The 26453-nt window shown below is 38.5% G+C and overlaps 1 long non-coding RNA gene across 1 annotated transcript; it reads right to left on the minus strand.

The window, feature by feature from the left end:
• Positions 1-13313: 13313 nt before the first annotated feature.
• LOC125179596 lies at positions 13314-14096 on the minus strand. The gene is made up of 2 exons (XR_007157322.1): positions 13593-14096; positions 13314-13478 (listed from the first exon to the last, which is right to left on the minus strand). It is a non-coding gene; the product is annotated as an uncharacterized LOC125179596 (long non-coding RNA).
• Between the last annotated feature and the right edge of the window lie 12357 nt (positions 14097-26453).

Raw genomic sequence — 26453 nt, forward strand, 5'->3', positions numbered from 1 at the left:
AAGTCTGAGTGCCATGTGACCAGCAGAGCGGTGTAAAATCTGAGCCCGCGCCAAGTCGATGGTTCTTAGGGCCGACTTAATGGGTATTATATGACTGATTCGTGAGGCATTATGGCTGAATTAGCAGTTGAATTGTACCCCATTGCCTGCTTATACATTATACACGAGAAAAATCCGCCACATTCTATCGGCATCCTGCCTTTTTTATTCAGTAAGCCCCGAGAGTGAATTTATGTACAGACAACTAGTGCATTTCATTTCGGATTCATGCTGATTATAATAAATATTGTATTGATTCAATAAATTTAATGCACATAATGCATCAATTCACACACTAATCATCCATCGCATTACAAGTCCATCCGTCTGCAGCGCTTCGACCCATAACTGTAAAATTGACAATATCTTAGAGCATTCAGTTACGATATTTTATTTCGACTGATTTCTTTATTCATTTCTATCTTGCTAATTCATTACTATTTAAGATACCCATCGATCAAAATTGCTTGAGTTGTTACCGCAAAAAATTTATTTCACGAACTTGGTATTGTTGTTCTTTATTGACATAAATATTATTTACCTAACCTGTGATGTTCATGAAATTTATTAACATTGTGCACGCAAATTTTCCTTCCAGAGCAAGTTGATTCGTTCAGGGAGCAAATTGATTTTAACTGTTTGACGCAGAATTATAATAGATAATTTCCTGGAGCATACAGTTGCATCTCTCTTTTCCCTTGTGCTTCCGGAAAATGTTGTTTTCTGCCAAAATCGTGGCTCTGTTGATGATGGCCGCTGCAGCCGCAGACCCTCTTTGGCTTGACAAAATACTTCATGCAGACTTCAGCAGCCTGCAGCTGAGCGCCAACCAGTGTGTCCAGCTGTGTGTCAGACGCAGCTGTCTGTACGTGGCGCACGATGCAGGTAGGTGTGTGCCTCGACGTACGATGTGGGGTGTATAACTCAGACAGCTATGTTTTTGCTGCTAGTGTCCATATACTTCAGGTTTTAATTTCTATCTCATCGAGAAAGCTGGATCCATGTATGGAAATGCCAGTTCACTCAAGTTCAACTGCATGGTTAGGCTTAGTCTTCACCAGTCAAGCAGTCAAAATGTCGCTGCAAGAGAAACGCGTACAAACAAGGAGAGAAATCCTTTGGTCTCAACTCTCAACTCCGTAAGTAATCAAGTTGCTGGTTCATTGTAATCATATGCTTGTTTTTCGTTGTATCGTTGGGTTTGGTACCAGAGTGATATCGAAGTAATGTGAGTTGGGTGATTTTCGAAGAATTGCATATTATTAGAGCATAAATGTCCGAACTTTCCATTGAACATGGCAATGTTAGGAAGGTCACAAATTCTACTGGAATTTCGACGAAACCATTTGATCTATTCTTCACAACCACTATAGGAAGAATTTTATAGACTCTTGCAAATCAGTTCGATACACCAATTAGTACGGATGAATGTGTTAGAATGTTTCGCACATGCATAATGTGTGCTAATATTGAGCGGTGAAATCTTACTTACTTTGAAATCTGCCATTGACAAAAACAGCCTGAATTTGCCTCCTGTACATATTATTGTAGCAGATGATGCCTTTCCCCTGTCAACAAATCTGATGAAGCCCTTCTCAAGAAGAAACTTGTCCATAGAAGAACGAAGAACGAAAATACCGTTTATCAAGAGCTAGACGAGTTGTTGAGAACGCGTTTGGCATGTTAGCAGCAAGATTTCGAGTATTTCGAAAAGAAATAGAAGTTGACGTACGCACAGTTGATTTAATTGTGCAAGCTGCATGCACTATTCACAACTGTTTGAGTACAGTATCGCCAGTTACATACTTTGAAAGAGGAAATGATTTTGAAGACACTGAAACAGGTGTGTTAGATCCAGGCCTATGGCGTACAACTGCTATCGAGCTACCATCCTTAAGAAGTGTTCGTGCAGTGAACGGTCACTCCAAAAAAGCAGCAGAAAGGAGAAATGAACTGGCTGCTTACTTCAATACAGAGTGGCAAGTTCCGTGGCAAATGAAGGCAATCGGAATGTAACTGTGGAGCAGCAGCAGCATTAACGTATCTGCAGCAGCAGCAGCAGCAGATGCATTAACGTATCTGCAGCAGCAGCAGATGCATTAACGTATCTGCAGCAGCAGCAGCAGCATTAACGTATCTGCAGCAGCAGCAGCAGCATTAACGTATCTGCAGCAGCAGCAGCAGCAGCAGCATTAACGTATATGCAGCAGCAGTATAAATGTATCTACAGCACCAAAGAAATTGGTAAAAATATATAGATGTTAATAAAATGAAATATAGTTGAATAAAATGTTACTCCTTTAAATTTTTCGATGAAATTTATCAGTTCAACATTGAATCTCATATTTTATGTGTGCGATCAGAACGTTGGACAGCCAAAAGCGCTGTTGTCCATGAAATACTATATTTTAAATTCTATACAATAAAATGACGGACTGCTCGTCGAGCACATCCGCCGTCTGCGTATGGCTTGACTATTCGTATTCGTCTTAATATTGCTTGATTTTAGAGATTTCCATCGAACAAACTTATTCGAAAAACGCAAGTCTTCTAATTTTTTTTCCTCTTATATATTAGAGTCGATTGAAAGAAATTTAAAATGCACGTGTTATTTATCTTTGCCTTGTATTCATGTTTTAAGAATTTACCGAAAGTTTAAACACATCTTCACGGCTACAGAACATGGATGTCAGATGGTGACAGGAGGTGCCGCGCTGACGACCCCTATAAGGCCCCTTTCACACAGGGCAGTAAATACTGCCAGCGTCCGACAGTATTTACTGCCGAACCTTAGCGGACATACGAAATGTGCACTGCTGTTCACACACGACTGCTTTTACTGCGGCGTACAATTTGACGCCTGACGCCAATTTCCTTGAAGTGATAGAGATATATTTTATAAAAGATATATTTTCCATAAAATATATAGGTATTTCCATAGAGATGTATTTACATCATTCTCACATAGAGATATACGGTATTTTCATAAAGAAATATTGTTACATAAACATAGAGATGGACTGATGAAGCATAAAGCACTGCAAGACTGATAGATCCCAGCAGTAAAAAGCGCCTCGTGTGAAAGATTGCGCTGTAAATACTGCCGCGGCATTTTTGACGCGCGCAGTATCTACTGCCCTGTGTGAAAGGGGCTTATCAGCCTCCTGCTGCGCTGCTGCTCCCAGGCGCCTCTCATCAACGTGGCACTCGGCAAACCAACCCGCGCGTCCACCGTGTATAACCCATAGTAAGGCATCAAAATATTGAATATTTATGTATGTATAAATTCATGCAGCATATTTTTGGAATGATTTCTCCATAAATAAGATCAACCAATCTGAGAAATCAAACACATTCAACGCAATGCATGCACGCAGTGTCAGTCAACGCAATGTATAATTGTTGCCTTTGTAATCAAATATTAACTACCGTGCAAATCCTACGACAACGTTTGTACTTACAGCTGGCAATGACAATAGACATGAGAGAATCCATCATGAAAGGCGGCCCACATTACGGATTACATAAATTTCTGCGCACTCAGTAGTAGTTGTAGTATAATGGTTTGCAAGCACTCCATCTATCAAGCTATTTCGCACCGGAGATCAAAAGTTAACATCGCCAGCAAGGCGGAAGGTCTCAATTATTCAGAGTCTCAAATTAATCATCACCCACAAGGGGAGGAAGGTCTCAATTGTCCAGCCCGCTGAAGCTGGCTCGAAAGAAGCAGCGTTAGCATCTCAAAGAGACGAAGTGACAAGGAGGGACAGGTGAAAAGCAACAGAAACGAAGACACTCGAACAAGAGGTCGCTTACACGGGACGTCGGCCACCCGCACGAGAGAGACAGAGAAGGGAAATGCAAGGAAACCTACCTACATAATAACTTAATGTAAACTACCCTACCTACATAATAACTTAATGTAAACTACCCTACCTACATAATAACTTAATGTAAGAAATCCTACCTACATAATAACTTAATGTAAGTATCCTACCTACATAATAACTTAATGTAAGGAATCCTACCTACATAATAACTTAATGCAAGGTATCCTTCCTACATAATAACTTAACCCCACAACTGAGACCTGCAGTCAGACACCGCGAGCTCAGCGGTGGGGCGCTCAGGCACAATCCCCCTTGGAGCGCGAAATCCCATAGGACTTCTGACGAGCACAGACACGCGTCAGAAGTCCCCCCTGAGAGGCCGCACACTCGGTAATACGCCCCTTCCCGTGTGTCTTCGACAGGTCAAAATAGTATCAGAAACTCAACTCTGCGATACTGTGGCTCTACTACTACTGTGTAACTACTTTTAAAGCTAGAAAACCATCATCACACACAATAGTATCACATTTTCAGACAAATATACATGTTGTAATCATCTGACTGTATAATAAATTTCGCTATCGAAGTCAAGGATGGATAACCAAATTTTTACTCGTATCCTCTGCGTAAGAAGGATACTTTTGTGACAAGCAAATTACCCGAAAAGCACATGTTTCAAGCAGGACATGGTAGAAATTAGTAGGAAGCTCAACGCCGACGCGCGTCGCCGCTGTGCTTTACAAAGAGGAGCCACTGCCGACTACGTACACGTGGCTTTTGAGTTTAGATAAATGGGGCAACTTGAGAATATTGTAAATATTATGGAACACACTTAATCGATCCATACAATTTATACTTAATTATATAATAATTAGTCTCAATTGATCGCAGTACTTCCAACACAGCCAGTTGGCGCATACGTAAAATTCGAAATAAATTTATGCAATATTTCATGTGAACATGAAAAATTTGATTCGCATTCATCTATGGAAAAACTATTTATTGCAACAAAATTTTTTCATTGTTCCTCGGACAATTTATATCAGGAAAAGTCTGATACATGGCCAGTGGCTTATCTTTGGCTTGAAAATTTTGTAAACACCTTGCTTCTGTCTGTCAGTTTTATTGGTACCTAACTAATTCACGCTAAATTTTCTTGGCATAACTTAATCTTAAAAGCCAAGCACACAGAACGAAGTCATGGTTTCGTCTCGATCTCGAATGACCCGCATCCCAATAACATATTTCTACTTTGGATAAATTACAGTGGCAAATACCTTCGTGCAGAGTGTAGGCAAACGGTTTTCAGTGACTTAAAAGAGATTTGCCTGCAATGCGCTATCGATTATTCAGACCCTATAAATCATCGATGATTCTTCTATGACTGCCACCTATACTCGCCAGCCTCCCGATTTATAGATGATGTATTGTCGATTTTGGCAGATCTGGCCATCCACCGTTACGCCACCTATAAACTACTATCGCCATTTTTAATCATCGGTGCGCCACCCTTAATTTTTATTTGGGTGGCTATCGTCAACAATACCTAAAAATGGGTTGGTCAAGGGAGGACTGATCAGTAACGACAGGTCTATATAGCATGGTCTCTCTCTCCTCTCCTGTCGAGCATTTGCATAAGGCGCCTTCTAAAATATAATTTACAACCTTACAAACACCTCCTCACCACATTCCAACACCAATACCGATTCATGCGATTCTTCCATCAAGTAAACTTCTACCTGGCCCAATAAAAACCAATCACATTAAATCAGACGGTCTTACGCTACTTGGCCCTAAACTGGATGCAATCGACAAAGACTTAGATAATGGAACACAACACGTAAAGGACGCCGCTGAAACAGCAATATACCCTCGACTGCACCTACATGCCAACACCTGCAACCGCTTACCGCCACGCTATGCAAGAACATGGCAGAAACTCATCACTTCACTGGAGACACAGAGATTAGGAAGATGTTTTTATCCATGAAGTGAAGGTCAAGTGCAATCCGAAAATCTCATGGCCATTTTTCAAAACTTCATTCATTTTCAAAACATTCACACATTTAACTCCTGTCTTGAAATTCAGATGAAATTTTTATAACAAAACATAAAATTTTCGGCGCTGAATATTCGGCGTATAAAATTTTCGACACTGTCCCAATATTTTTTGTTTGAACTATTACCCGTCGTTTCATCGAGAAGTTTTATAATTTTAAACAGCTCACTTTATTATAGGTTACGAAATTTTATATAGAAACTTTTCAAATATGAAGCAATTTATGACAATCTCCTTAAGCCTTAACCTGATTTAGCCTAGGAAAAAGACGAATGAGACATTTACTTAGTACCTACACTTCCTATTTTATTTATCTCTTATATACTGTATTTCTTTTCCTTTTCAATCTCTCCCAGCGGTCCCGAACGAGCAAATGACGGCGTTCTTTCAAATTTTTTCTCCTCATCGATCGAGGTTGGAGCTTTCCTGGTCATCGACTTGGGGCAGGAATATGCCATCGAAGCGGTGGCCCTCATGCCTAGGCTTAAAAATTTTGGATCAAACCGTTTCAAGGACATCGAGGTATGAAAAACTTACGAGTAAATCATGCTAACTTCTGATAATTGAAATTAAATTAGTTATAAAATATTTCTTCATAAATATTAATATCAGAGACGACCAATGCTCAACTCGTTGTAATGCTACAGTGGCAAGCATGGATGGTTGTTTCAAAGTATATACGATCGTTCAAAACATTCACAAGCCGATTTAAATCACGGGTGATGGAGCCGAGTTTGTTTCAATGTATGTTAATGTTTGTTACAAGCTTATTGATGGCCTGCAGTTGCACAATGTACAAACTCCTATTTGAATTAAGGGATTACACTAATGTTCCACAGCCTATACTCATCTTTGAATTACACTAATGCTATAGCCTTCTCGAATTATGCAGTGAAGTTATTCACAGTCTATTGTTTTTTTCTGAATTTATTCCTGACAGATTCGCGCAGGGCTGACCAATGTTACTGGACCAGACTTCAGCTCGTACACGCTACTGGCGCTGTTCCCTGGACCCGCCCCCGTACCAGCGAAATGGGTTACGAAGAACCTCACCGCCCCGGTACTGGGTCGCTTCATCAGCCTTCAGAGGACCGCAGTCCTTGCAGACTACCTAGAAGCCGCCGAGCTCATGGTCTACAGCAGACCATAATAGGGCTGCAGTCCCTGCAGACTACCTTGAAGTTAGGGAGCTCATGGTTTGCAGCAGACCATAACAGGACTGCATGCAGTCCCGGTAGATTAACTTGAAATTAGGGAGCTAATGGCCTACAGACGCGAGTAACAAGCTCGCTTGTCATCACCAAAATAAATCTTCCCCCTCGAGATCCAGAGCCACTCATTTAGATCTCTGATTTCATTGATAAATTAAATGATGCATTAAATTGGCTCAGATTTTTCATCCCAGTTTCCTAGAAATGAAGCACAGTTAATCAATTTACAATTAGTTTGAGCGGAGGAATCCAGAAAATGAAAATTGCAGTTGGCTTCAATTATTGTACTTCACTTAGATAGTGAAATAGTGGTTGCGGTAAAAAATTTTCCCGCATTCATAAATCACCGGCAACAGAGTAAAATTTAAAGTTCTTTTAAGTAAATATGAGAATAAGTAAATATGAGAGCTAAAACTTGACACGCTGATTTCATTCTTTATTGTGCAGGCTTTCTGTTTGGAACTTTTCCCGCTTATTACCATACTTTTATTAAACTTCATTTCTTTGTTTGTCTGCGACAAATCTTCTAATTGATATTTAACACACTTGTCTGTACAATTGATATGAAATTTTGCACACTTGCATAAAGTCGGAGACAATATATATGAATCAATTGACAGAATCACCAATAAGGGGTTAATCAGTGGTAATCAATTAATTCCGTTTTAAGGTATTACTACTCATTTAATTCCTCAGCATTCATTGTACATGTGTAGCATCGCAGATTCAGGCCTCTTTAGAAATGTTGTCTTTAAAAAGTACTTTTTAAACGCGTATTATTTTCTATACAAGCCATGTGCTCGTTTAACATTAAAACTTTGCCAAATTGAAACGAATCCAACATTTTCTACTTGGGTAATTATATTTTTTCGTTTCACCCAGACTTACTGGAACGTAAGCTCCGTCATTAAAGATTTGAATTTCGTGTTACGTCGAAGAATTTGTATCGACCATAGTACATCGAAGGAGTGACTATAGATACATTTTTTGACACAAAACGTTAATTCAGCAAATTTACACTGAATACCTATTATATTTCATACTTATATGTATGAACAATATTTTTAGCATTAATGCTTATATTAATAATATGGATACTTACATTGATTATATGCTTTAGTGAATTCTCATTCTCTCTAACTACGAAGATTGCAAATATTTAGCCAACTATATTTTTCACGCATCGTAATCTTCAATTTGTGGATTGCACCTTTAAATTAGATCACGAAATAGTCCTCGGACGTTGTTACAACGTTTATTAAACGTAGTTATAAGGTTTATTAAACGTTGTAACAACGTTTATTCAACGTCGTTGCAACGTTTATCCAACGTAGTTACAACGTTTGATAAACGTTGTTCCTTTTCCTTAAACGAGAACTTGTTCTACAGGTTGGTGCGAGTGAGTAACACCAAAAAAAGCATGCCGATAAATACAGGTTCCTGGCACTCGTGAACTGGAGACTTCTGTTGATATAAAGATTGCATAGTTGACATTTAATGACGTGTTGACATTCAGACGATTGTCTGAAACAGAATAGTAACGACGCGATAAATGGAGCCATTCATGCAGGATCAAGTTATCGGTATCACTAGCCTACGTATGAGTTACCCGTACAGATGGGGTTTCTTTAAACAATATATATCGTGCAATTATTCCCAGAGTCAGTAATGTAAGTGAGTATAAGCATTATCTCTTATTTTAAAGTCATTCGCAGGATTAAATGCTCTAGATTTACTGTCTGAAGTGTAGTAGTAAAGTTGAAAACTCTCTCTCTCATCTCTAAGGCAGTGCATAGTTATCATATTATTACGCTAGTTCAATACGCAGTCTGTACACGGACTCAGGATTCAGAGCGTTCGCGCTCTCGTTAAACAATGTGCTTGCATGCGCATCGAATTGGAAATCGCAAGGCGCCTTCCTCAGTTACTTGGATAGAAATATAAAAATATTTTGCTCAAAGTCGTCGAATTTCGAAGGGAATACGATATAAATGGATCCAGGCCGACTAAGCGTAGCAAGAGTAAAAATTGACTGCTTTGAGTTGGGAAGTTAGGGATAATTACTTTAAATAGGATTGTCTTAGCCGTCATCGATGGAGTGACTTTAGATAAATTTTTTATTATTTATAAATATAAGTACTTTTTTTGTATAGATCCTGTCTTTATTATTAAGTTCACTTAATATATTTTTTCCTCATAAACCTAATAACAACACTCTAGAACCATTCAAATAACCGCCACGTCTAACAAGGAGATTATTCATCAGCCCGGCACAAGCGACATTTTTGTGACGACGTTTGTGTCATCCCTCTTTCACGTTTTCAATTTTGACTTCAAAACATCAAATTAACTTCATCTTATGTCTTTATAACATGTAGATTACACTCGATTTTTCAATAAAACTTGCACGCTTAGAGGGAGGAAAAATTGGGGATAAGAAATTGGTCGGGAATAAATTTCACATTCAGGGTTCATGAATATAGGGCCCAGCACAGATTTTGTAATCAATTTTCTAGTCGTTCTTAATGTGACAAATTATTTTATTGATCTTACTTGAAAAAATGTCATATCAAATCACTTTATTTAGTTATATGTTTGATTCCTTTGAATCATCCTCATTTTCAGATCCACTGTGTGTGAGAATTAAACGAAAGTAAAACCCCCGAAAACTGGACCTGTTTTACTCCCTCCTCTGGCCAAGCCAAATAAAGTTATACATCGATTTTTTATACATTAACTCTGCTGATCCACGATATATTAGTTTGCTCATGTTCTGCAATTTTGATTTTTGCCTGCAAGTTGTATTTGCAAGGCCGGCTATGAATGAATGAGCAGCTTATAAAACGCTTTCATTCAAACTTTAAATAAATCATACTCCGTTTCCTGGTACTCAATGTTTTCTTATCTCAATGGAACGTTGAGTTAATAACGAAAATGTAGAATTGGTGGAAATTCGCAGCATTATTCTTTAAAGTTTAATTCAACTTTTTCTATATTGATAACGTAAGATGGATGTTAGAGAATAAAACATGTACCTGCAGACGTTATAAAGGATCAGGTGCTATGACTCATGAATTCAACTGAAGCCATCATAATTTATTTCCTTACCAAGATTTTAAACGACACTTTGTATGTCAAGTGTTCCAGTGTGGTGCACGTGATGGAATTTCATGTAAAATCCACGAGGATGTAACTCCAGTGATGGAAATTCGTGGAGACTCCAGGCGGATGGAACTCCAGGCGGTGATAGAAATTCGTGTAGACTCGTCAGATCAAATCCACCAAACCAATAGACAATGTAGATTTAACATCGGCTAGCAAGTTTCGCGGATTCAACAACACTTCCATATCAGTGAATCATCTACGTAAAAATTGTTTAGAATCTTCTGCTGTACTTAAGGCATTTTAGCATAATTCAGAGCATTTTGTTGCAGGAAAAATTCGAAATGCTTGGAGCTCCGAAAACGTAAACCTTGAGACGGCAATATCTCGTGTTGATACTCATCAAGTAAATTAAATCTGAGAAAATGACACCGCTCGGATGGAATCTTCACCTGGTAAAATATGGGTGTCATGTTCTACGAGAGCCAGGGAGTGCAATTTATTTTTTACTTATTAATTTGGACGAGAATTGAGAAATAATTACTTCAACATTAAGAACATTGAATTTGCCCAGTTTTCGGTAACGACGCCTGAATACTTCACAGATTTACACAATACAGAATACTACACATATAATACTAAATATAATACACAATACTACATATATAATCCTATATATAATACACAATACTACATATATAATCCTAAATATAATACACAATACTACATATATAATACTACATAAATAGTACTACATAAAGTTCAGTGATGTGAGTGGCCGCGCGCAGGCGTGACCGCGGGTAAACATTGTTCACCTCCACGACTGTCAGATGACAACGCTTTAATTATTATATATATTAGCTAGTAAACAATAGGATAGAATTTTAATAAACCTGCAATTGTTGATATATCCTGGAAAATTCGATCATGTCTACAATTTTCAGTTATTTTCAATACTAAGACTTAGATTACTGAATTTTTTATAGTATTGTAGCGAGTCGAAAAGATGCAGTTTGTAAGATATTCATACATATTTTCCCAAAATTAACTTTTAACAATAGAAATAGAAGAAGGATATTAATATATAATCAATATATAATATAATAATATAAGAGAATAATTTATATTTCGGGTCGACAAAAAGTTTAAAAATTGACAAATAATTGCTAATTGCAATACGACACTTCGTGTATTGTTTGAGAAACGAATTGGAAACATTCTCCAATATTCAACACCGCTCAACATTATACCACATCATCCATGTACGGAACATTCAATCCCATTCACCCGTACCAAACACTCATACTAATTTCTGGTACCCAATATTTTCCACGTATGGCAGTGTAAAACATTCTCTCACCTTATCTAGTTTTATAAATTCTCTCATATTCGCCATCACACAACATTCAAATTTATTGCTAAGCATTCTCCGGCAATAATAACTTAAATCAGTCCTCAAAGTTCTCCCGAAATTTTTGCAAACAGCCTAGTGCATCTACAGGGCTCAACTTCAACCATTTCTACATCGCGCACATTCAATATAGTACCTAATAATTTCACACTAGTGTTTCTTTGTATGAAATGCCTATAATATATTGAATTGTTCGCAGTAATGCAATTCAAGGCGAGACCTGTGCGCTTTCTTTCTTCCTTTTGCATGCACGCGTACCTAACATCAAGTGTAATTTGTTAACGACTTATCATTTCACGATATGTCACTAGTAAGTTCCGTTCAGCTAACTGTTTTGAACGGGTTAATAAAATTCTGCCTACAGCGGCTGTAAAGACGAATAGAACTATTTCTACCATCGATATTGCAGTTGGAATTTATTTCCTTTCCAACATTCACATTGCCATGTTCTATATGGCAATTTCCAAAATTTATCCTGAAATACTTTTTAATTCTTCGAAAATAACCCAATTCATAAGGACAATTCGATTTCACTCCCACAAATTACCTGATGATGTGATAGAAAGAATTACATAAATGATAATCATAGAAAAATAATAGCTTAGTTACTTACAACGCTCTGCATCCTTGTTCGTACTCGTTTTGCTTGCAGCGGCTTGGTGCTAATCACGCTGTCGAGTGTCGACTGCCGGTAATTCTAAACTTTCGGTTCCACAATTCGATTCATCTATTATGGTAAAATAGAAATTAGAACCTAAGGCATGTAAACATGAGCAGCTCCAAAAACAAGCTCATGTAGACATACCCCAAGTTGAAAATTTGAATGCCGCCATACCGGTGCCGGGGCCAGGGTTTTCCAACGGATATTGCTCAAACGCCTCAAAGAATCCCCGGACAGTGAAAGTAAAAAAGTTGTGCTTTTAAAAATGTTCAGAATTAACATGTCTATCCTTTAAAACAAATTATTTTCGAGTCGTAAATTTCACTTTCCACTGTACGATTACACAACTGAAATGAGTAGAGTGTGTCACTTTACGCGTGAACAAGACTAGCGCAACTATTCAACTGCCGCCACCTGCCAGTAGTCTCGGCGTCTGCTTGTTCTCCCCGCATAGCCCTAAAGCGGGGTAGTGGCAACCCCTAACTAATAGGGAGTATAATGGGTGGGGGCTAAATATTTTACTTGTCGAGCAACAAATTTTGCGGAGCGAACAGAATTAAATAATTATATGTAATAAAAACAGTAAAGTATATGGACTAAGTTCTGTCATCGATGTCGTTTGAACCACGGAATATAGTTTGTATTAATTAATTTGCTCAAAAAGTGCGAGGTGCCATGACACTTACGTCGCGATGAGTCATACCCAGCATGCACAAACGCCATTGAATAAAACGATCATAAATCACAGAAGGAATTATGTGAACCGCACCACAATATGATACAATTGTGAACCTCACCTGAGAGTATTGAAATTTTGTAGACCTTGTTTGAATAACAAAGGGTACATTCCTCACTGCCTGTCATCAGGCAAAACACTGTCATTACAATATCAAGCACTTTCATGTCAATATCATCGTGACCTAAACATTTGAAAAAAAATTAGTAAGCCCTGAATAACCGAATATTCATCTATTGTTAGGCTTGATACAAAAAAACAGTAAACAAAATGGAACTTTTATTTCAGAGATGACTGGTCCAAATCTTGAGAAAGCAGACGTATTCACAAAAATCTAGAATTGAACCAAGTCGCGAAAAGTGACGCTTGGCAGCGGTTCCAATACAGTTTATCGCCGTTGTGCCGACGAATAAACCCGGCCCAACATAACTGTAGAAGCAAGAAATATTTTACAATTCTGCAATCCAGTAGTAGTATTCCAGTGTCGCAATGAGTTTCAATCTAATACATTCATATAAGCAAATCATTACAAGTTTTACACACCGTGATGTACGAAAGGCTCTTTCTATCGCAAACAGTGACGCTGAAAGTCGCCCAAAATAGAAAGAATGTTGTTCCCCATCGGATACGCAGTTATTCTATCGAATAGAAAGAATAAATAGCCGTTAGATAGTTGGTAATCAAATCATAAGTTTTATGAACATAAATGTAAGACGGAATATGTCACTATAACAGCGACGGACCCACCTTAAAATCTTTAGCCACCAAGCGGTTAAGCTGCAACTTTTAAGAGGCATGTAAATAGGCCATGTAAAGGGAAATTATGACAGTAGAAAGGGAGGACAGACTCCAATAATTAACTAGCAAGTTGAGCTTAGGAAAGCATTAAGCCTTCCCAAAAGATTAGGAACAAATATTTATCTTAAGTAAAAAGCCGAAGCTCAAAAGTTAAAGTGGTCATACCACAAGAAAAGGCAAATCCCAAATTCAACACTGGAGTCGGTCCTATCCTAATCAAAGAAAGCACGCACATGCATAATAAACGAAAATAAATAAAACGAAAAACAAAGAGTGATCACTCAAAATAATAAATAGCAATTAGGAAGGAATGGCTTTAATCACTCCTAACGGAGCAACATTAATGTGATATTTTCACCACCAAGTCTTACAGCCAACTCTTACTATTTACAAATTCATACCCAACAAAAGGTATGAAGAAAAAGAACAAATTTGTATCCTAAGGAATGTGGAAATTTCTAACACTATTGCTTTTTCTGCCAATTAACAACTTACATATTAGTAATATGTGTTATTATAATAATTTTAAATTTATCAATTGGAGCTACAAGCATTACTTCTTTTTTTACTGCCACGTTTTCATAAAGTATTTTTTTGCTCTTGCACCCCTTAATCATATTTCCATGCCTTCAAGCTTCCTGTGGTTTTTAAAGATCCAAAAATAAATCCAGATATTTTTGTCCTATAATTAATGAAATTATTATCTTACAACACGCAAGCTTAAAAATTGGTATAATCAATTATCATATCGTTCCATCGTATGCTTTGACAAGCGTACGCGTGTACATGCATCGATGCCATATGATGAGCGGGAGATGGTCATGGTTCGCTCAAATAACAGCGTCTGACCACAGAAGCTTGGCCAGCTGCTTTTTTTCGGTCTAATTACGTATATTCGGCCTATCGAGCAATCGACTCCCCAAATCGGCTCCTATATAGCCGCTGATTACAGTTAGGCGGACGATAGGCGCCGAGTCACCTTTAAGCCGACTGTCTGTCCTTTGGGGCGGCTCCTAATGGAACAAGAAACTCGACTGGGCAGGCAATGTAACTAAATGTACAGGACGTATATACGTAGAAGTGATACTTTCATTTTTTTCGGGCCGAGCTGGGTCAAGATGACTCACACAAACGCAAAAAGAGCATTGCTATGCGAAGTCTCACTCATTTTTCTGAGTGTAATGCACAATTTCGAAACTTACTGTGGACAAAGATTTTCATGGTCACGATTTCTCCGAAGGCATATTTTACCGATTCTGGAGACTGGGAAGGGCCAGTTGCTTGCATACAGGATGCAAATGACCGGGTATAATCAGTTTAGGTAAAGTGTCATTTAATGGTGTTGAAGCATATAGATTAAATATATTTTGCATTTCGTTCTATTCTGCCTCTGTTTCAAACCGTGTTCTACTATATGTTTAACGTAAGAAAAGCCCTTGACAGGAAAGAGCGCTTTTCCTAAAAATATTCCAGGTTGGTTAATTGGTTAATCGAGTTGAAAAAAAATTACCTTAAGCATCCAAATGTAAGATGATTTTTAGTACAGGGTGACACAAAAAAAACAGAGCTCATAAAAAGTTGAATAATTTCCACAATACTCAAGTAATCCTGTTATTTGTTTCAGATTCATTAAGAAGACGGATTGATCTAAGAGTCTACCACGTGTGAGCTTCGAGATGCCTTGGACTACAGAGCAAAAGACATTTGCAGTTATGAGCGGCTGTAGAACAAAGAGTTTTTGTGGTATAGAATTGAGATTTTGCAGATGTTGGCTACATAGGTTGTACATAATTCCATAGAATTTTTGTTTCAAACTGAATAAAATTTCAGGAGTTATAAGACTTTTAGTGAGCTCTGTTTTTTTTGTGTCACCCTGTAGTTATATTATTGATCCGATTAAATTGCAAATGAACTAAGAAATAAGAAAAACGCTAAGCAAATTCACAATAACTTCACTAAAAACATTTCGTAGGCCACCTCCATAATCAAATCAAAAATTTATAGAATACAAGTAAAATCTGAGAGAAAAAACTCGATAACGTGAAAATGATAACCGAAACAAATACCTGTTTGCAATTTCCGGAGGATGAGAACTGCGCGCGTTACTATGTCAAGGTTTCCGTTTAAAAATGTGCAGTGATTCCAAAATCCTTAAACCCCAAGCTCAGAAGAGGAACCGAGTTTCTATAAATCACTTTCAGACACAGTTACGTCGCACTGTTTAGCGCGAAGGCGCACAGCATAGTTACAAAACCTGGAAAGTGGCAGGTTCGAACGAAAACTCCTGCCGCGGTGTTCAGCTGCATGGGACTATACTTTCAAAACTCGCTAAGTGAACGTAAGTACCTACGCTCTATTTTCTTATCTATGGTTCGTGGATTTTGCTTGAAAGGCCGTCAATGATTGGCTGATGAACTTACGATCTCTTAACTTTTTTTGAAAGTATAGGCCCTGGTACCGGATGTGGAAGTTACGTGACGTCAGTCCGACGTCCGCTGATGCGCAGCGTGCACAACAATTAGTCAACCAGGTTAGACCGCATGGAGGCAGGAATAAGATCCTTTTAAGTTGAAGAAGGAATCAATCTTGAAATTATTCACAACTGAAAAGTGCAAGTTAACATCATAATAATGTTATAGCAAATAATATTTCCAATTTTCAAGACATTATTTCAGACGAGCTCCCGAAATAGGGGAAAGTCCTACAAATATTTTCCTATTATCTACACCATTAACAGAGTTAGAATATCTATTCTTCACGAAAAGAATTATGTTATTAAACACGAGGCACGATGGAAACCCATCCAGTTTTAACATAAGTATTTCGAATATTACTTTAATGTTCCGTCGCTATGTGTAGAATTTTTCCACCTCCTATGATACGCTTTCTGAAATCAAATTTATTCGTAATATGTCAACTCTCCACGAATTTCTAATAATTATGGAAGTAATAAAATTGTTTTGAGAAAGAACCAACCATAACAGCGAAATTTTAAGTGTCACAAAGGGTCTTCAAAAATTTTGATATGTAAAAAACGCAAACATAAACAATAACCGGCATCATGATAGTCTGTAATGCGTGTCGTCTGAGTAGTTTTTTTTCAAATGGTCCTCTTGTTATCGGTCCTGTAGTGGTTGGTATTTTCATTTACAAGCCTTTAGTTCTTTCCGAGCTCATAGATGGCAACATTGAAATAGTGTCCATAGTTCCCAGGTGACGCGTAGCCCGGGAGCTCCTAGACTAATATTCAGCGTTGTGAATTATTCGTCCGTCATTTATGACTGTAAGTTACCTTATTATCGTAAAGTTGGCTACTAACAAAATTTTGGGAGGATAAGCTTATAATTCGCTGAATAGGGTGCCTGAAACGTCAAATTTTTTGGCCTCATTTCTTGAAATCGACTGAAATATTTGTAGGAGGAAAATATTCTATTGAGCTTTAATTATTCATGGATTCACCCATTATTTTTCTACCAATTTTCTAAGATTGTTTTTTCATTATCTCTATAGGGGACGGGGGACGACTGCCCTTTCATTTAACCAAATCGCCATTTAAAAAAAGTTTTCATTGCTTACTGTCTTACAATTGCCGCGACCGGCTTTGATGAGGTAACCATTTACGCGGTTAACAGAAGACTAGCTAGATTTTATGTTGCAGCTCCCGTAACAGTTCCTTCAAAGATTCCGGACTCTAAGAAGAATAACGACCAAGTGCCAGAACAGTTCGCCATATGACTGTTAAGCATCACAAAATGATTCCATGATTGGAAAATCACAGTCCTCACAAACTACAGCTTCGACAACTACATTCTGACTTAATATTCAAATGACTTACTCTTGAAGCTTCCTTAAATTATTTCAATTAGGTTTTAAATTTTCCAACTCAAGAGCCTCGTAAATCATAAGAAAAATTTAAATCGTTGAAAGTTTTCGGCCAATGCAATTCATATGAAACCGTCCCCTCCTTACAATGGGTGGGGCCGGTTAATTATGGGTGGCAAGTGAGGTCTAAATAAGAGTAAAATATAGTAACTTGAATTGAGCGATTCATGTTACTATATTTTACCATTCATCTCATAATATTAGTATTATCTATTAACATGTTATTTGGCTTTTACCTTATCTACTGTTCTCAGTTGATATCAACTTCGCCAAAATAACTTTCATTTCATCGAGCATACTGACTCGTAAAATTTATACAATGACATGGTCTCCAGAATACATCAGAAATAACTTTTGATTGACTGATGATTCAAAGAAGTTGAACTAAAGCCCACATATCTGGTCTTGGTTAGTGAAATAGGCTCAACGAGATTCAACTTATTTATACTACGTGTGTTTTAGCAAATAAAATTCTCAAGTGATTTATATAATTAAAGGAAATATATCGACTTTATTTAAATTTTTGCGGCGATATTCTATCGTGAAATAAGTTTTGAATTCACACTCAAAGAAAAATAATTATAAATGCCACAGAGCGCAATTCCGCAGGTATAAAAAACTTCATTGGCGCATTTTTCTAGAAATGCCGTAGGTACGTGGAACATGACGGGCCGCACTAATTAATGTTAACGACACAAATCTGCGCAACGTCACTGACATCATAAGTGAACACGTCGTAGGCATACACAATAACTATCTATTGTACTATATATATACTATATATATTGTACTATATATATGTACTATATATGTATTTTACTATATATACTATAATAATTTATGAAAAGACAACCGACTTAACGATTTCTCCTGCGTTATCAAATGACGGTAAAATTGTTTTATATCGGATAATAGATGAATTAATTTGAAACACTTAACTCAATATTTGTTTCACATTTAACGTAATATTTACCTCAATACGGGACATGATAGTTAGTTAGCACTCACTTATTAAATAATTGTTTTAGCAATACTATTATTCGACAAACGAAAAGTTAAAACAAATATGTTAGATGAATAATAGCGCAATATTGCAGATAGCAAAAATATTATTTTATCAACTTATAATTAAATAATAAATGTGAGACAATAAATATTGCAATATTGCAGAGGAAGGCGAAGCGAACTTCGATCAGTTCATAGCGATCGTCTTGCCAGTCATGGAGAGCGATGACGACGACGCCATGCATGATGAGATGAAGGAGGCATTCAGACTTTACGACAAGGGAAGTGAGGCTTACGACTTCAGACTTTACGACAAGGAGGTAAGGCTTACGACTTCAGACTTTACGACAAGGAGGTAAGGCTTACGACTTTAGACTTTACGACAAGGGAGGTAAAGGCTTACGACTTCAGACTTTACGACAAGGGAGGTAAGGCTTACGACTTCAGACTTTACGACAACGGAGGTAAGGCTTACGACTTCAGACTTTACGACAAGGGAGGTGAGGCTTACGACTTCAGACTTTACGACAAGGGAGGTGAGGCTTTCGACTTCAGACTTTACGACATTGTAAGTGAGGCTTACGACTTCAGACTTTACGACAAGGGAGGTGAGGCTTACAACTTCAGACTTTACGACAAGGGAGGTAGGGCTTAATACTTCAGACTTCACGACAAAGGAAGTGAGGCTTACGACTTCAGACTTTACGACAAGGGAGGTGAAGCTTACGACTTCAGACTTTACGACTATGGAGTAGAAGCTTACGACTCCGACTTTACGACTAGGGGGTAGAGGCTTACGACTTCCAACTTTTCGACTAGGAAGTAGAGGCTTACGACTTCAGACTTTACGACAAGGGAGGTGAGACTTACGACTTCATACTTTATCACAAGCTAAGGAGGTAAGGCTTACGACTTCAGGCTTACGACAAGGGTGGTAAGTCTTGTGACAAAGGAGGTGACTTACGACTTCAGACTTACGATTGGCAAGCTGAGCGTCTCTTTGCTTGTGCATACCTTCCCGCCATTCAAATCTTTTTACTTAAAGTCTTCTTTGTTTTAAAGTCCGAATAAAGTCTAAAGGTCCGAATAAAGGCCTATAGTATTCGCTATAAAGATCTATATTGATCGTTCTTGCATGAAGTGACTAGCAAATCTATAGCTCGAAAATTGTCAAATGACACTTGTCGAAGTTTCAGATAAGCAATAATTTTATATTTTTCAAGAGCAAATTGACACAGACTGGCACAATTTAGCTCAAGTTGACACAGATTGGCACATGTTTCATTATCCAGACTTATTCTATAGGACCAAATTAGTAGGCGGGAATTATATGTCTCTGGTAAGGTATCTCTAGTAGAGTTGAGAGAGACGTGTCACTGGTAACAGGTTATGGCCGCAAATTTGTAATATGAAATTAGTAACATTGTCAAGCGTGATTGCCAATAGACCTACAACAATTTGTTCTCAAATTAAAATAAGTGAATTCGGAACGCTCTGTAACCGACGGTAGATGGACGTGTAGCTGATGCGACGAGGTCCGCTGTTGATGACGATCGCTATCGTCTTCTAGAAGACGATCCAACACTCGCTGCAGACCTTCCGTGAGATAAGGAGGCGCCAGACCGTGAAGACATCGGAACGTCAGAACAGCGACCTTGAACTGCGTACGCTGCTGCATGCGCAGCAGTGAAGATCGCGCAATATCGGCGTCACATGGTCGAATTTTCGCTTACTGAACACGATTCGAGCAGCAGCGTTCATTACGAATTACAGTTTATCAAGTGCCGTGGTTGCAAGTCCGTAAAGTGTGGTATTACCACAGTCTATTCTGGTCAGAACGAGCGCCACCACAAAGGCCTAGAAAGACAGCTGCTGATGCTACGTATTCGTCTCAGAGCGCTAAAGCAAGCGGTGGCGACTTTGGCAATGTCCAGCGAGTCCTGGACATTGTCCTTCTGCTGGACATTTCGAGTCCTTCTGCTGGACTCGGAACTTCATTGAAAGTTCTTAGTCCAGCAGAATGCCAAGGTTGCGAACTGCGGAAGGGAGGTCAATCTTACGACTTCAGACTTTACGACAAGGGAGGTGAGTCATGCGACTTCAGACTTTACGACAAGGGAGGTGGGGCTTACGACTCCAGACTTTACGACAAGGGAGGTAAGGCTTACGACTCCAGACTTTGAGCATATTCCCCATAAGTGTGATGTGCAGGTGGTGGCTACATCACCACTAAGGTGCTTAAGGAGATCAATAAGGAGCTCGATAACTAGCTTAGCATCACTGACCTTGACGGCCTCATTAATGAGATCGACGAGTCACCGTCGATTTTGACGGTAAAATTAATTTTATTATAGAGATTTAACGGTTGAATTTGATTATATTTCCAATTATTGTGTACTGAAATTGAATATTTTTTCTAGGTTTACGTTGAAGTTAAATGTTTTTCTATTCTTCGCGTTCAAGTATTATATTTTTGGACTTTTGAAATTATAACAGACCTTTCGCCGCTTAACATCAAAAAGATAGAAATTTATTCGTTTTGAAGCGGTAGTAAGTCTCATAATTTCACGACTTTTAGCCGTTTCTGACATAGAGTTAGTGTTAATAATTTTTTCAATTCATAACTTAATTTAATTCAAAATTTAAAACTTATCCCAAACTTAGAACTTAAAAATTATCCCAAATCTGGAAATTTATCCACCTGGAAGCGACAAAGTCTGCTAAAATTTCATGTGTGTCAGTTCAACCGTATCTGGATTTGATTTAGTAACAATAAATTTTATATAACCTAATCTGAAACTTTTAATGGATGTCAAACAGCTAAAATGCGGTTCAAATTTCAATAGTGTCAGTTTTGACGTTTCCGACTTGAAAATTCTCCCAAACCTAGGAATTTATTAAATTTTAAACGGGAATAAGGTCTGTTATTATCTTACGAGTGTCAGTTTAGCCGTTTCTGAAATGAGATAATAATTAATATATCTCTATGCAACTTGTAAATTCTCCTAAACCTAGAAATTTATTCATTTTAAAGTGGAAAAAAGTCTGCTACATTTTAACGGATGTCAGTTCAGTCATTTCTGAAATAAAATATTGGTAATACTGTTGCTTGGGTCCGTTGAGCAGCCATTTACCGAGCTTACTTAAAACCTTTATTTAACATTCTAACGTTGCTTGCGACCGGATGCGAACACCGCTTTTCACGATGTTTTGAGACGTGAGGCTACCCCGGCCACTTGGCTATCTTGAAGAGCGGCCTGTTTTCGCCAAGGAAAATTCTCGATGTCCGGTTAACTTGTTGTCGCTTTGGGAATCTTTCTGACAGATTTTCAATAACTGCTCATTAATATACTTGATTCGTTGTGGATATAACTATGTGGATATACGTATTTTAAGTTAGCAGCCTGACTAAGCCATTACCTGGAATAAGTTTGGAAATTTTATAATCCCGTTATATCACGAATTCCGTTAACCCGGATTTATTCTTTCGGAGTTTTTTCACCCCGAATATAATGTATAATTATACTGTTAAAGTATGTTGATTAATGAGAGGCTCTTTCAAACTCCCATTTATCGCACGACTCGTGTTTTGGAGTGTGTGCTAAATTATTTTGTCCATGTTTAAATTTTACATGTATAGTTAGGCAGAAGTTCTTCCATTGAGCAAGTTTGTTTGAAGACCAGAGAACGCTTCTTATTAATAATTTTTTTACTGAGTCGAACGAACTTTCTTGCTGACGTTGGCAGGTCAAAAAGCATGTTACCCAATTACATTTTAATAGAATATTACGTTTCGAAAATTCAATATTCATTATCACGTAATTGAAGGTTTCACTACAGTTTAACTTTATAGTTTGAAGTGACGTAAGTACAAACAAAGGGCATTGTAGATATACTTTGATATTAAGAAAAGCTTAAAAATTACCCAGAAAATAGTTCCAAATGTTGAATCCGGTGGTTTGTAGGTTGGTTGCTAGAAACTATTCTTGATAAAGAGGGCTTCAGCCATCGCTGGTCTTGAAGCATCGTGGCACCACACGTTCGTTAGACTCATTAAAAAAAAAACAAGCACGCTAACCTTTACATTCACATATTTTTCAGCACAAGTTATTCTTTAATGCAGGTTTTATTGAAGACGAAAGGTTATTTTTTATTAGTAGTTTTCTTATTCTTTTTCTTAATTCGGTGGGTGGATCTGGCGGACGTTCAGAAAGAGAGAAGCGGAACCGATGATCACACTCTTCAGAGCCCTTGTAATACCTTTCCTTGAATACTGCTGCCAGCTCTGGACTCCGTTCACACTAGGCGCAATACGGCAACTGGAAGGAGTCCAACGAACCTTTACTTCCAGGATCAGAGGGATGGAGAATTTTAACTACTGGGAGAGGTTACAGCGACTGAGTCTGTACTCACTGCAGAGGAGACGGTAGAGGTATGCCATTCTGTACACATGGAAAATGATACCCGGAATGGTGCCAAACTTCGAGAGCGAGACCTTCAGGATTCAGACATATCACAACGAGATAAGGGGGAGACTGTGCAAGATCCCCCCCCCCTACGTAACAGATCCGCAGTCAGATTTCAATCACTGCGGGAAGGCTCACTTTCCGTGGCAGGACCAAGGCTGTTCAACGCCCTATACCAAGGGATCTAAGAGAGGGGGAGTTCACCCTGGGGACCTTCAAGAGACAAATAAACGTGTTCGTGAGCACAATCCCAGATCGACCTCCCCTGCAACACTACCAGTGGCGAGAAGCAAGCAACAGCATCGTGCATCAGGTGGCCCAAATGAGGGCGGATGAACGATAATCAGAGGCGGTGATCCATCGTGGCCTGGGACTGCTATGTCTTAAACAAATACTAAGGATACTAAGGTGAATCAGGCTTCAGGTAGGACTTGAAAATTCAAACATAAGGTTTCCAATGAACATTTTATTATAATTTACAGCGTTTCGAATGCAACTTCGTTCATTATCAAGTAGAGGAAGAGTTTTGCAACACTTGAATTTGAAATTTTGAAATGACGTTGGTACAAACTTAAAGTATTATGGATACAGATTGGAATCAAAGCTAGAATTACGAGAACAGTTTCATCGTCCTGACAAATCCGGCAGTTTGCAAATTTATAGCTGGAGACTCCTGCTTGATGATGAGAGCCTCAGCTATTGCCAGTTTTGGGGTGATAGCTGAGTCTATTACAACCTGACCGAATATAGCAGGAAACCTAGCTCATCAAACACTAAAGGGAACCTTAACAAAAACAGAAAATAACCCTTTCGATTAACATAGTAAGCAACCTTGTGAAACAAAGCAAGAAGAACACAGACGCAGAGAAAACTGCTTACTTTGGACTATTTAAGTGTTGCTGCAACCCATTAAAACTTTCTTAACCCGCGTGATTCTGCCCAAGCATTTGTCATTTCATTCACAAACATATCTCTATCGCTTCTGTTTGCTGGCTTGATATAATAACTTCTAATATAGTGGATCAGGCAGGACATGAATACATGAAGATATCTTTCTCTTTCCTAGAACTTAATGTGCTGGGACTTGGGGCTATAAATACGGCATCATGAGCGACATGAGGTCATTGTAGCTTCTGGCGCGTAAGTAGCAGTTGCTCTTATCTGGCGCTCCAACATCCGAGCCACAGTGAACTGTTGGCTTCAGCTAACACGCAGCCAGTGGTACAAGCCAATCTATTACGACATATTGCCACGCTGCCTAGATAAGGCACGAAAGCTTACATTTTTACCAGTAAGTATTGTCATCTCATAATATAGAATGATATAGTAATGTAAGCTTTAATCAGGCCATGTAGCTTGTAGCCGATTCTAAGCAACGCGTTCATCTCGCCGATTTCATCCAAAATTTACAAAATCAGTTACAGGTTTCGAACCTCGAACTCGATGTTCCAATCTGGGTGATTATAACCACTCGGCCACCCCGAAATTGCAACCATGATATTGGGTGCACTGTACAGAAACTTTTTTGTATAAATGATAAAACACATTTAATCCCTGACAAAGTTGGAGAAAAATTAGTTAGCATATATATCGTCTTATTATTAGAAGATTATTATATATTTACTTATATTGAAGTATCAATAAATATCAATAATTTGCATAGCACATATTGTCGACCCTAAATGCATAACATAAACAAAAAATTTGTGGTTCGAATATGTTGGACTCACAAGAATAGCCCTTGTATTAAAAATTAAAATGGAGTCCTGTTTCCTGAGGTGTCTAATAACTCGTACGATAGCAAAGTCGACGAGTCATAGAATTTCTGCGAAGGAGACGTCGGTAAAATCAGGCGACGCGTCTGCAGAAAAGAAGCTAAATTTAAGTATTTTATCGTAGAGACAAAAAAAAGAGTTCTGGTACAGTGCAGTGTTTAGTTGTTCTAGCTCTGAAGTTCCAGAGTGCTCTGAGATCCAGTTGATTGGTAGTGATGGTTTAGAATGTTGCGTTGAATTGAAACTGCTCTAATTATTTTATGTCTGTCGACGTCAGGTTCGAGATGTAGAATTTTATGTATTCTGTTCTAGTGCCTCCCAGGCTAATGTGGAGTTCTTGCTATTCATTTCATGCGTTTTTGGTTCTCCAGCGGCTAGATGCATTTTGAGCTGACTTGAAAGCGTTGCAGTTGTCATGCCGATAGATACGAACAGTTACAGAGCTCGAACTATATACCCGTGGTTACACGCGTATTTGTTATAGGGAGCGCAGCCGTGGGTAACAAAATTGACTCGTAAACAGGCCCTGGGCCTAACGCCGACCATCAGCATGCAATATCTACACATAGCCTCAGATTATTGAGCTGTGGGTAACTCCGGCTAACAGTAAATCCGCTGTGCACAACACAGCCACTGCTTCACAGCGCCGGAGCCCAACTGGCCGGAGCGCAACAGGCCCTACCGCAACAGGCGGCGCAGGTTAGGTTAGGTTAGGTTAAGTTACGTTAGGAGTAGCTGTTGCGGTAGGGCCTGTTGCGCTCCGGCCAGTTGTGCTCCGGCCTGTATGCGCTGCGGCCTGTGACTGAACGGGGCTGTTGTGGGGGGCGCTTTGTGTCAAAAGCCGTGAAGATGCCCGGCTGCATTACGCTCGGGAAGGTATATGAATCGCATTATGGACTTGGGCTATGCTGACCTCTAGCTATCCACCCTTTGTTAATGGCATTTGTTTGCTTCGGTTTGTAAGTTTGGCGCTGTTTTCCAATGCAATATGAGGCTTGTTACCGTGCGGCTCTTGCTGTAGACCATCAGTTAAAGCCGATGGTTGTCGGATGCACCTTTGATGTTTTTCCTAATCATTTGCTTGCGGATTCGTCTATAGGTTTTTATGCAAAGGAACATTGAATTTGGCGGTAAACCTGATGGACTTGCGGGGGTTTAGGCTTTCTCAGATTAATTATTGGGTACCATTTTTTTGTGTTTCTGGTTTTTTGATAGGTAGTAATATTAAATATTGTCCAAGAGTGAATTATAATGTACGTTGTTGATAAATGCTTGCTTGAGTTCAATGATGCTGTCATCGAATGACTGCCAAGTAGACAATATTTTATTGGTTTAATGGATTAGAACCTTTGATGATGGATAGCAACCCGATGTTCCTATCTTAATATCGTTGAGGGCATTCACTTCGAGCGTTGAGTGATGCCTATTCTGTAATGATGCTCAGAGTTGCCTCAGTTTACAGAGGCAACAATTAGATG

Source organism: Hyalella azteca, unplaced genomic scaffold (genome assembly GCF_000764305.2).
Source record: "Hyalella azteca isolate HAZT.00-mixed unplaced genomic scaffold, Hazt_2.0.2 contig2975, whole genome shotgun sequence".
In the NCBI taxonomy this organism is placed as follows: domain Eukaryota; kingdom Metazoa; phylum Arthropoda; class Malacostraca; order Amphipoda; family Hyalellidae; genus Hyalella; species Hyalella azteca.